General features: G+C 38.2%; 1 long non-coding RNA gene across 1 annotated transcript in view; it reads left to right on the top strand.

The window, feature by feature from the left end:
- Positions 1-294: 294 nt before the first annotated feature.
- Positions 295-12,922, top strand: part of LOC137851285 (uncharacterized) — a 53,971-nt gene continuing 41,343 nt past the window's right edge. The window contains exons 1-2 of the long non-coding RNA XR_011093104.1: positions 295-721; positions 8,768-8,875. This is a non-coding gene — a long non-coding RNA (uncharacterized lncRNA). The remainder of the gene's footprint in view (positions 722-8,767; positions 8,876-12,922) is intronic.

The following is a 12,922-nucleotide window of genomic DNA, read 5'->3' as shown; positions in this document are numbered from 1 at the left end:
TTTCTCTTTCTCTTTCTCTTTCTCTTTCTCTTTCTCTTTCTCTTTCTCTTTCTCTTTCTCTTTCTCTTTCTCTTTCTCTTTCTCTTTCTCTTTCTCTTTCTCTTTTTAGTTTATTTGCTTTGTATAAATTAACATTTTTTGTTTTGTTTGTTTCCAGTTCAAGTGAATTTTTCTTCTTTTTTTTTTTTATCACATATTTCCATTTGTCAAACAACTCTTACAGTCAATTACTTGTGTGGTTCAGTCTGTAACTAGCTCTATGAAACTATCCAAGTTCTCTGTTGGAGTGCTCCTGCAAGGTACTGGAAAATGACTGAAAACATCATTGCATTATCATATGTTTACATTATCGGTGGTTACTTTATGTCTTGAATACTGTGTGCAGAAGGTATAGTAGAACTAGGAAAGGTACCCTAGGTAAGGGTAACAAAGACATCCGTAGGTATGGACTGGCTTCAAAGACACTAAACAGCCTAAGAGTTCTCAGTTTAAGAGAGAAAACTTGCTAAAGCTATGAGAGAGGTACATGAAGTCATGAATGCTACACAGAATGTAAATTGGGAATAATTACTCACTGATTCTCACAGGAGAAGAATGAGAGGAATCCAGTGGTGCTATTGAGCCTCATGTTTAAAAGAAAGGGAAATATTTCTTCTGTATAAGCCACAGTCCCATTTCACAACCCTGTATGCTGTGGAGGCCAGAAGTGGGAAGAGGTTTGGTAAGAAATTAGTATTTTTCTGAGATTTGATCAGTTTGAAATGAAAACATTAATCAAAAGGATATGGGCAGCTTTTCCCTGCTGCTGCTGCTTCCCCCCCAAGTGACTTGGTTACATGGGCAGGACCTGACTGGGTGAAGATGTGAAATAAATATCTAACAACTGATGTGGGAAAGGAGGACTAGCCATGCACAATCTCTGTGAGAGTGCTCAAAGATATGTCCAGCTTCTTTATTTTCATTCTTTCAATGTGAGCTTCCACAGGAAAAGACTATCTAAAGGGAGCTGATGCACAGTGGGAACTGATGAGACTGGTATGAATATTTTCACACAAGATTTTCACATTTCAAATGGGGTACATGAACCTGTAATAGAAGTGAGCAGCAGAACAGTGAGAATCTGGCCATTTTGTATTTTATAGTTTATAAATTCATTTTGTTTCCTTTTGTTTTGTTTTGTTTTGTTTTTCATTCTAATTGGCATATCTGCCTTTTTGGAAAGTTAATTTTTCAGTTCAAAGCAGCATTCAAAGGAAAATGAAAGAAGAAACTGAAGACATTTTGAACCCATTTACAAACTTCTGAAGAATTAATCCACTTTTACAGAGGAAAAGAGAGACAAGTATTTACATTAACTTACCTCAAAAGAAGCTGTGAAGAAATTAACACTTTCATCCAATTTTACTTATGCCAGAATTTATTTATTTAATTTCTGTAAGAAGTCAGCACTTTTTATCTCTGTCTTATGGACATGCATATCTAGAGTTCACAGGTAATTGCATGATGTAGATAGACATACACTTAGTATTAGAGCTTATTAACTCAGGAGTTGGCCTTGCCTTGCTCTTTGACTACCATAAATTTTTGAGTTACTAAAAACCTAAGGAATTCTGTTTTGCAATGCTGATGTACCTATCTATGCATGAGCAATGGACTTTGTGTAAATGCTGTAACATTGCCAAACAGCCTGTGACATGCAGTCATTTTTAGTTCATTTAAGGTTCAGAAATGAAATCTCCTTCATCCTAACAGTAGATCTTTCACCTCATACAATTTAAAATGTCATTATTACAGCTTGTGGTGTTGTTGGTGTAAAATGTTATAATATGGTGCTCAGCTTGGATGTGAGAATGGATATTAATCTGAAAGTGCTTCTGTTGCTGAGGCTAAACCCTACCATGCAAAAATGCATTTGTTTGTCTAGAACGATTTAGGATTGCACATCATCTTTATCCATAGTAAACATTTTGTTATATACAGTATACTAATTATTGTTGAACTGAAGTGTTTTTCTAGCCCCAGTGGCATAATCGAAATTATACTTCGAACTGCATAATATTCTTGGAAAGGGAATATAGACTTAGCAAAGAACATCATCATTTTGCTATAATGATAACATAGCTATTTACATAATGATAATGTACATATTTACTGTCAAGCATGTTTGTTCTGCATTAGTGTTCGTAGTGTGGCAGGGAGAATTGCAAAATGGAACTTCGATTTGTGTCTGGTGACTGTTGTTTTGTGGGGAAGTGAAGAGCAGTGAGCTGGTGATGCGGTGCTTCTGAAACAAAAAGGAGTAATGCTATGCATGAGCTTTGCATTGTATACAAGATCATGCCCATTTGCTTTCTTTTCTCCCCCTCCCCCCCCTTTTTTTTTGGGGGGGGAGGGGGGGTCCTTGTCTATTAAGCAAGTGAAAATCCTTTGTGAGATTCTTGGCAGCAGGCATCAAAAAGATGCTAAAAGTCTATGTTAGCTGCGTGCTCTCTCTTTGAACACGTTCTCGAGTAATGCCACTGTTGGAATCATTTAATCTGAGAGATTAAAAAAAAAAATACATTTTTGGTTTCATTTCAAAACCTGTAAATCTCTGTATACATCTAAAGAAGCAGGAAATCTTACACTTGGAGGAGACAGGAAAAAAAAAAGTTAGGAGACACTGTTTGGTGAGCTGTCATATGTTTTCTGAACTTTTTGTAATAGGAAGAAGTCTCTAAAGAGCCCTTTTCTTCACTCCTCTAACAAAGGCATGTCCCAGTTTATTAAAAAATCATACACAACAATGCTGCCTGCCAGCTTTTATAGCCCTAATGAAAATTTGGTCCAGAGCACAAAAAATATCTGGAAAAATGCCTGAAATTTCCCTGTCGCAGATGTTTCAACAGAAGGTGCTTGCATGCCATTCGTTAATATAACGCCATACGGGACTCGGTATGACCACTGCAATAACCAGTAAGTAACACACGCAGTGTGCGCATCACTGCGCCAAATTTTCCGTCTGTTGTGTGGGGCTTGTATCCTGTGGATTGAGACGTACCTTGATGAAACTGTATTGTCATTGAATGATAATATTTGTGGATCACTCTGCTAGAAAACATCCTATCAAGAATGTGGGAGGTCTGTGTAAAGAGTCGGTGCAGCTCATTGGCATTGCAGTCAGTTAGGAAGGATGGGAACGTTAGTATTTATGCCCCTTTTTTAGCCTGTCTTTCAGATGCCAATTTACAGGAGCAGCACTCCAGATATTAAAGTACTTTCTCTTTGAGAGAGGCTGTTGAATTTTAATCTCAGGCATTATGTAATTAGAAGGGGCATGTGAAATACAGTCATTATCGATACAGTGGAAAAAATTACACAGGCATAACATTCTCCTGGGATAATTATTATTTTTTTATTATTATTATTTTGTAAGTTTAAAAGAGGAATGGACTGGAAGGAAAAAGGAAAAAAATCCTGAAGTACTCTGTACACCATCAGCTCTAGGCTTGTATCTTGAAAGGCAGAGAAGCTCCTTATTTAGGTGATTAGAAACAGTTCCTGGTGCACACACATGAATGCTGTCTTCTGTTCTTGGAAAGAAAGCTGTGGATTATACTCCTTTTTGTGTGTGTGTGTGTTTAAGGGAGGTGATGTTGACTTTTCCTACTAATAGAGCTAGGAGTCCTTTGTAAAAATCATCCATGCTGTGGTGAGGATGTATATGAGTGCTTCTCAAAAGCACCAAACCTACACTCTTAGAAACACTTCAGCAGCAGTTAAAGCTGTGAATGACAGGGCTTTGAGAGGCTTGCATGATTTTGCATAGTTTTCCTCTCTGTTCACCAGTAGAATTTCCCAGGCAGTTTCACAGAATTATAGATTTGGGTTGGAAGACACTTTAAAGCCTATCTAGTTCCAAGCCCCTGCCATGGGCAGGGACACCTCCCACCAGACCAGGTTGCCCAAAGCCCCATCCAGCCTGGTCTTGAACACCTCCAGGGATGGGGCATCCATAGCTTCTCTGGGAAACCTGTGCCAGTGCCTCACCACCCTCACAGTAAAGAAATTCTCCCTTTTCTGTCTCTTTTGTACAGCAATGATCAAAGCACCAAAAAGTGTTGGATTTGACTTGCTTAGAATTTGAATTTGGGTTCAGGGTTGAGTAAGGGCTAAGATTCAACAGAAATGAGTTTTTTCCCATCAGCTAAGAGAATCATAAAAGTACCATCAGGTTTTATTAACCATGTTCCTAGGATATTTCATTCACATCTGAAATGAGTCTGGAAAATCTTTATGGGTCTGACACAGAAGCAAAATCACTGAAACAAATTCAGAGCCCAGTTTTTGAAGCTACTTTCAGAGGATTTAAGTTCATATTTTATATGAAAGCCTTTGCTTGGTAGTGTTCCTACTAAAATAATATCCCATTCCAGTAATCCAGTTAGGCTGTTTGTGCTCTTTCACTTCCTTTATTTTTAAGTGCCATATCTTTTCTAGGAGAAAACTAAATATAGATGTTTCTAAGAGCATGTAAACCATCATGAGTAGGAGTAAATGTGATATCTCCAGACAAACGGAGATCAGTATATCATAATAAAGACTGTACATTTTGTTTTCCAGGCACTATTTACAGGAGAGTGTGACTAGTATTTTTTTTTTCTTTTTCATTTTACTTTATATGTGGTTTTGCATATAGCATTTCATTCAGAATTCAAAACTTAGACCTTCAGATTTGGTCTGTGTCTGCGGGCTTTCCTGACATTATAGATTGAGAAGAATACCGATGACACTGATACTCAGGAGAGCAATTTATTTTTAACTGTCTCATAGCCAAGTTCTCAGTTGGGTTTGCTGCTGCTGCCAGGGAAAGAAGAGTTGGGTGCATCTGGTTTTGGCTCCTCACGGAGTCATCAGCTGCCCTTGCTGTGATCTCAGCTGCAGAAAGGACCAAGCAGATCAACTCTCTGGTCTCCATCCTGGTTCAGCTCCTTTGAAATAGCTTTCTTGTGACAGGAGCATCTTGACCCTTCTTCAAGTTTGTGCCATGCCCATGTAGAAAGCCCTGAAGTCTGCTCTGCCATCAAAGATGAGGTTTTTGGAGTTTAGGCATATCAAATACACAGAGAATTCTTGGAATTCTCTGCATGAAATTACATACAAGGCAACTTAATCTCATCACATGGACAGTTTTTCTAAAGTCATCTGAGAAAGTGGACAAGTAAGGCATGGAGGTCTGCCTCTAAAGCTTTTGCAAACTAAACTTCAATACACTTACAAATAAAATGTAATTGTATGAGTGGAAAAAAGTATAATTATCCAACCTTTGCTTTTATCTGGGAAGAGATCAATATTATTAGAATGGATTAATTGCAGTAAGTCAATGGTGTCTGTTGGCTGTACAATCATTATTATCTGTTTTTTCCTGGATATAAAACTGATTGAGTTTGCAAATGAAATTTCCCTGCTCTGTATAAACATTTATTTATTTTATTTATTTTTTCTGGGAGTTAAAGTAAAGAACAGCTCTAAGGGAAAAGAAAAGTATGGGGAGGGGCAGCAGGAGGAGAAAAAGAGAGGAAACAAGAATAGGAAGCACCTTGAGTAATGCCCACCAGGCTGAATCATGCTGTGAGGGTTGTGTTCTATTCTGGTGCCTCAGAAGAGAGGTGTGCTGTTTTTTCTCTAAGCATTTATTTTTTTGTAATTTGTTTTGTCTTTTGTAAGATTTCTTTTTGCTTTTGTAAGCACACACCTGCTCTATTTTCTCACTGGCTCAAGCAGGCAGACTCCTTTTTATATTGCCTCTGGAAGTACATTGTTTTCTTCAGGTGTTTTAATGAACTTGGACAGCATTAAGGGATCAGAGAAATCAGAGCTGGAAATGACCTCCCTGGGGAATTTATTGCAAAGCAGAATGCTCCCAAAGCTGTGGAGCCACTAAAGGCGTTCTCAGCTTCCAATGCTTGTTTGCATCTTAAGTGTTCAAGGACCTGGGAAAGATCCTCTATGGGATTGAGTCCCCTTTGCAGCAGAATAAGTGCAGCCCAAGGTGATAAATCTGACAGCTGCTATTATGGGAAAGGGCCATTTCAGGAGCCCTGTCTGGCCTGGCTGTTTCCACATGGAGTATATCTGCAAGTATATCTGGGGATTCCTGGTCACTCTGGGGGCTGGCAGCTATCTTTGTGGATGCATTTTGCAGGATCACTGAATCTGCTGGATGGGCAAGCCTGGGTGGTTCTCCCATTTCTCCTTCATCCTTCCGTTCCTTCTGCCATACATACATGGCATGACCCGCCAGGAGAAGGCAAATAAAATGAACAAGCACAAACATCATTGTATATTATATTTTCAGCATGGCTGAGACAAAAACAACCCAGGCACTTCCCATGGAAGCTTGACCTTGCAAGATTTATAGCAAAATCTTTCTGTAAGCAGAGATGCTAAGGTCATATTCCAAACCAAGGTCCTTGCTCTGCTCTCATATATGGTTTACAGAGTCTGAGAAGCCCCCATGTCTCTTCCACTTTTTTTTTTTTTAATTATTATTGTTATTATTTTTTTAATTATTGTACATAACTTTTAACTGTGATAAGAAGATGGAGTTCTCAAGGTGTTCTTTACTCTGCCTGGTGATGCTATACTTCTTCTACTGGAGTGAGTTTCTTAAGTCCTCTATGCATATGAGGTCTTTTGTACACACTCAGCGTGCTTTTGTGCATGTATGACAGAGCAAGAAAAGGAGAGAGAAAGGTAAGACTACTTTCACTCATTAACCCTGATATCACCATTAGATTTGCAATGTCAGAGACCGGCCATGTTCCTGTTAATCAACAAAACACAAATATTTACTTTGCAGCAGAAAGTTTCTCAAATACTGTGCTCTGTGGCAAAGTCCCTATGACTCATTTTGACACATCATAATTCATTTGCTGAAAGACCATTTTGTATATAAAAACTACCATATACACACTGTGAATTTCTAGTTTTATAGGATGCTCATCTTCAAGAGCATATAAAAAATCTCATCTACCTCTTTGCTAGTGCAATACCACTCTTTTTGGGCTAATCAATAGTGCCCTATACATTTCTACAGCATTCAAGATATGATATATCCACTATTTATTTTGAAACTAGAGATGAGAATGTTTATATTTTTTATTCGTTTTCATCTAATCTGAACTCAAAAATGTCCACAAAAGATTATTTTTTTGGTGTTAGTATTTTGCCTACTTTATTCTCTGCACCCAAAAACATATTTTTTTCAGAAATCCACAATGTAGCTCTGATCTTCCATCTGCAAGAATGTCTTATTTTTCTTCATATAGGTGGCCAACATTTCTAATTTAGTTTCAGCCAAACTAAACATCTGAAGCTGTTATTCTTGGAAAATAAACTCAAATGCAAAGGATTTACTATTTAGACAAGAAATGACTGGCAAGGAAACTAGATAGCAAAAATAAATTTGGTTTTACCTTGTCAAACCACTGCAAACATTCTACATTTTTACTGCTCGTCCTTGTTTTGATTCCATGTATGGCAGTAGTAAAATTTTATTGGCATTAATTAATATGAAATGGACTTATGATACAAGCAGATCTTTCTTGCTAGCTGATAATTATGTCATAACAAATCATGTAATCAATTGTCATTAGGATCTATGTATATTTTCCTTCCTTTAGGTAATTTTATATAATTTTTGTTTCAGAAGTTTGCTTCAGAGCATCACACTCAGAGCAGGACCTATTTGGAAACTATAATATTAGTTATGTGCCATAGATCCAAGGCCTTGGAAAGCGCAATTTTTAAGTCATAGTCCTGAAATCATATTGAAATATCTTCCGCACTGCTCAGATCCTGGTGTTAAAAGAGTGATAACTGGTAGATAAGTATGACAAAGCATGAGCGAAGAAGCAATGGAAAAAATGAGCCCTTTGAATACAGTGTATATGTATGCATATGGTAGAAATACGGAAGAAGTTCTGGTGAACAATAATAGTACAAATAGTGTTTAAATACAAGAAGAGTTTTGGAGGTTGTTTGCACTATCCTAACAGTCAGAGGCTTTATTTACAGTTTTCCAGATGTTATTTCCTATCTGAACAACCAGCTCTGTTACATGGCTGGAAGGGAACAGATCTTAACTTCTCTGTCCATTTGGCTGTTCAAACAGACAGTAATACAGCATGCACAACTGCACAACATATTTACCTTGTCTGCATATTGTATTCCCACTTGCTGTTTACCAAACCATATGTATTACATACCATTTCAAAGTTAAAAATTAGGAAAAATACATGCGTTAAAGAAATTGGTATGCAATATTAAGAGTCACCTGTTAGTATTCCTGAGTTTAGTCTAAAGTTGCATAGGCATAAGGAACTTAAACATTTTAAAAGGTTTAATACTGTTTGATTGATGGAGATATGGCTTTGCTAGCCTTCATTTATTGGGAAAGTTGCTCTTCACCAAAAAAATACAGTTGATTTTGCCTGTATTTCCTAGAGATGTAAGTTATGTTTCACTGGAAAGAAACTTTCAGACTATCAAGTCTAAGGCCCTGGTGTTGCAAGCCTCATGTGAATCATATGAGCAGTCCTACTCTGTACTGTTCTTACTTTCTTAAGGAAGCCATGCACCAGCTTACCAGAGATCTTTCTCAGATGTGCAGTTACATTGCTACTTCCCTTTCTGAAAACATGATAACATACTTATACTACTTTGGGCTTTTTTTTTTTTTCCTGTTTATTTATTTATATATTTTTTTCCTCCTGTTTTTCTTCAGTGTTGTCTGGGTAGTTCATAGTCATCCTGTGACTGACAGACACCACCAAATCCACCTCTTCTGTCACCAGCCAGTTTACATGTCCTAGCAAGTTGTCATCAGAAGCAGGTGAGCTGTACGTACTATGTCAAGCCTATAAGATTCAAAGGTGTGCAGACTGGTTGTTGCTATATGCATTTCACTTCACCCAACATTGCAGGACACCCCACCCTTTAGCTCTGCGTCTGTGTCCTAAAGGAGCACTGAAGAAGACACCATGAAACATCTCTTCCCTCATACTAAATTGGAGGATGAGTCTTTCTTGAAGAGGTGGACAAGGTTCTCTTTGGTTACTCCTGAGCGGTGCTGTACCATAAGTGATGATGTTTGCCAGTGTAAACCAACCACCCAGCATTGGCAGTGTCACAGCCTGTTCCTACTCCAACCAGCCACACGCCTTACTTGTCACTGACTGATTCGCGGTGTGTGTGCAGTGGATGACTAGTGGTGGCTTTGTGTTGCCAGGGCACGATGCCACAGAGCTGCATTTCCCCTCCGCATGGCCTCCATTTGCCTTTTTCCGCATGATTATCACCCATCTGTTGCCCTCTGCCACGTGTGGGAGGGCAGCAGATGGGCCAGGAAACTGGAACACAGGAAAGCAAGTTCTGCAGAGAGGGAAGGAGAGACAGCGTAAGGTCAGAAGAGTGATCCTCAGACAGGCTTCAGGCAAAGGGGTATTCCATGAGTGGGTAGCTCACCATCCATGGGAACTCCAGACAGAGCAATTAGGCAAAAAGGACTCCAGTCAGAAGGCAACATTTCAACTGGCTGAAAAGAGTTAGGAAGTTCTGTGTTATGTTGTCAGCCTGATTATTCTTTCTGAAAGACAATGAAAAACCTTTCTCTACTAAGCCAAGATTTCATACATAACAAGCAGACAAAGAATTATTGTCTACTGTTTCTCAGTTGCAGAACCATCACTTTCATTCAGTTTGTTGACTTACCTGTAAGGACCATGGTAATTATTTGTATACCATTGCAGACCCATAACATTAGGTATATCTAAAACATAAAGCTATTTCTCTCTATTTCTTCAGTAAGTGTTTGATAACTAATACTGTTTCTACCAGCAGGAAGAGTTAACTTTTCATAAACATATGTTATCAATGTAAGGGAGATCTTGTGTACAAGCCCTGTTTCTTCAATGGTAATTCTACTGGATACTTATCCTCAGATACTTGTTGGTATTCCAATTGCTCATAATCATCCTCTTTAAAAGCATGTGAGATTTTTTCTTATAATTTATTTTTAATTGTCAATACCAAGAATGACTTTGAAGAAGTTTATATTTTCAGCAGGGGCAGAGTATGAGTCTGTATTACTTTTATTTGCAGTTCTCAGTGTCATTCCATTTGATTGCAGTGAGAAGTTAAAGTTTATACTCTTAAATCTACTGGTTTTAGATGCTGATGAAATGAATATTTCAATGTCCCTCTAATATCAGGTAGAAATAACACCTGCAGCTTCCACTTTTCCTCATAAAGGAGTTGAGTATACAAACATGTTTGCCTTTATCTCTTTCACTTGCCCAGCTAAAATGCATTAATAGGGATGCAAAAACTTATGGCTTGGAACAATATTTCTATGTTTGTTCCTAATTATCACAAACTTCAAAATCCCTGCACTTCTCATACTCTGTGGAGTTGAGCATCTATTATTGACTTCACTGAGCTGTGAAGTATATCAGAGAATCAAGTCCTCACTCAAATGAAAGTAAATAAAAAGGGAATTTTGTGATAAGTTGGAGAGGAACTTAAGATACAGGAGCAGGAATCTAATGAAGAGAAATAATGCAGTGTTCAATGGAAGAAAAGAAACCTCAAATTTGATATGTTTGGAAGCATTCAATTAAATTCAGCAATATTTTCTGAAATGTGTGTGTGTGTGTGTGTGCGCATATGATATCTGCAATTAACATTGATTAATGTCTACCACTTGTGATAAGAGCAGAGGATGTGAGGACTTCAGCTTCCCACATGATCATGCATCTTCAGGTGCAAATGAACTGTATGGTACCTGCAGATTATATCAGGTGCAAAACTCAAAGTTTGTCCTGATTTACTCCTACAAAATTCTTGGCAACAAGATTTGTTCCTTCACGATTAGTAGTAACCAGAGCAGAGTAACAGAAATTACAACAGAAATTGTTTGTGCCGCTGCTCTGGGAGATTTGGATAGAGGGCAACCTAGAGGTTGTCCTACACACAAGAACAGTGTCTCAACTTACATACCCCAAGTCAGGCAGAACAGGAACTTGAATTTGGATCTTCGTTGTTCCTGGCTGGTGAAAAAACAGCCCTCCACCTCCTCCCAGAAAGCCTGGGTTAGAGCCAAAAAGAACATTTTGAGTGAGGTGTTGTTACCAAACGTGTTGGCATTGAACCCGGAGGCTCCAGGCATAAGGCTGCAGAGGCAGAGAAAGACATGAAGCAAATACTGGCAGCTGTGCAGGGGGGCTTATTTCTGGTCTGGGGTCACTACAACTTGTTGACACAAGCTGTTTGCAGAACATATTTGAAAGTTTTCTTTTTTCCTCACCATGTTCCACTGCAAGAAAAAAAATATATATATTTTTATATAAATATATAAATATATATAAATATATATATAAATATATTTTATATATATATAAAATATATATATAATTATTTATTTATTTTTGAAACTCTGAAGGTTGTGAGAAAGTGGAACTGGTCTCTGCTCAGCTCCGTGTGTGATTTCTGGATTATGTAGAAAGTCAGCCATTCTTTAGGCCAGCTCACCACACAAGCCTCTGTGGTAACAAGAAAGCGCCCTGTCTCTAATCAGTACTGTGATGCGAAAGAGAAATGTCTGGCTCCTTCCCATGCTCTGTAGCTAATAGAAATCCATTCAGATGTCTGAATTTCTCTGCAAGAACCCCCTCAGCTGCAACCGTCAAGAGTGGAAAATACAGGAGACTCTTTGGAGAGTTAACACCCAGGCCCTGTGAACATGAAGATGATTATTTTCCTCTACAAGGCTTTTTCACATGTGATAAGCTTGGCATGTTGCCTTGGTTAAGTGTCAAGCCCTGAATGTTTTTGTTTTTGCCCTGGTGGTCTTGAGGAGTTACTGGAATACTTGCTGGACCTGTTTTATATCAGTGTGTGCACTGATAGTGACATTGAGAAGAAACAGGTAGAGGAGTGGAAGGGGGATCTGGATTTTCTCTTGTTCAATTCTGATAGCAGTCTCCCTGTCTGCCCAGGCAGCCCTACAGCTTCCTTCAGTCTTTCTTTGGCTCCTTGACTGTGCTTTTTGCATTATTACATTGTAATCTCTTCTTGCCTTTTTTTGTTTTTTTTTTTTTTTTTTTCCCCTTCTTGCTCACAAGGGAGAGTTGTCAAAACTCCTTATCTGCTGATGAATGAAAGGAATTTTTGTCTCCACTGCCTGGAACTGGTTAATGCAATTCTGGACCATACCGCTGGGTCACTGAGTCAAGCGAACAGCAAAAGTTTAAATACATACAAAGATTTTGCTTGGTGCCAGTTTGTATCGTCATCTGCAGATATTTTCTGCCATGCAAGGAAGTGAAAAAGACAAGACTGAAGGCAGTTGTAAAGAGTTTCTAGAGTTGAAGAATAAACATTACCAAATTCTGCAACTTAAATGTTGGCAGTGAGAATCCAAAAAGAGATACTTTAACATTTGCACTAAAAGAGATTTTTATTCTGTTGTTGGAACACTTTTCCTCATTACTGTTTATTAGAGTATGATGTTAATCATAGTGTTGTGGGTCTGATGTGGAAAATGGCCAAATCCTGCTTTATCTGAGTAGAGACAATAGACATTGTCCATGAATACAAGACCGATAAACAGCTATGCCCTTTGGCAGTGGCCCAATTCTATAAGGTCCTGTGAGTTTAGCGTCCATTGAAATGACACCTTGCAGAACTGAATTTTAAAGGAATAAGGAAATACTTAAAAACTCTGAAACCTAAAGCCCAAGTTCATTTCTATTTTCGACATTTTTTTTTTGTAAGTTACAGTGCTGAGAACAGACTTGATCCTGTCTTTATTGAATTCAGTGGGAAATGTGTTGTTGACTTCAGGGAGCATGAGGCCAAGCTCTACCTGTTTGCTAAACAG

This window comes from Anas acuta, chromosome 2, assembly GCF_963932015.1.
Source record: "Anas acuta chromosome 2, bAnaAcu1.1, whole genome shotgun sequence".
Lineage (NCBI taxonomy): Eukaryota > Metazoa > Chordata > Aves > Anseriformes > Anatidae > Anas > Anas acuta.
This window is presented reverse-complemented; position numbering and strand designations above follow the sequence as displayed.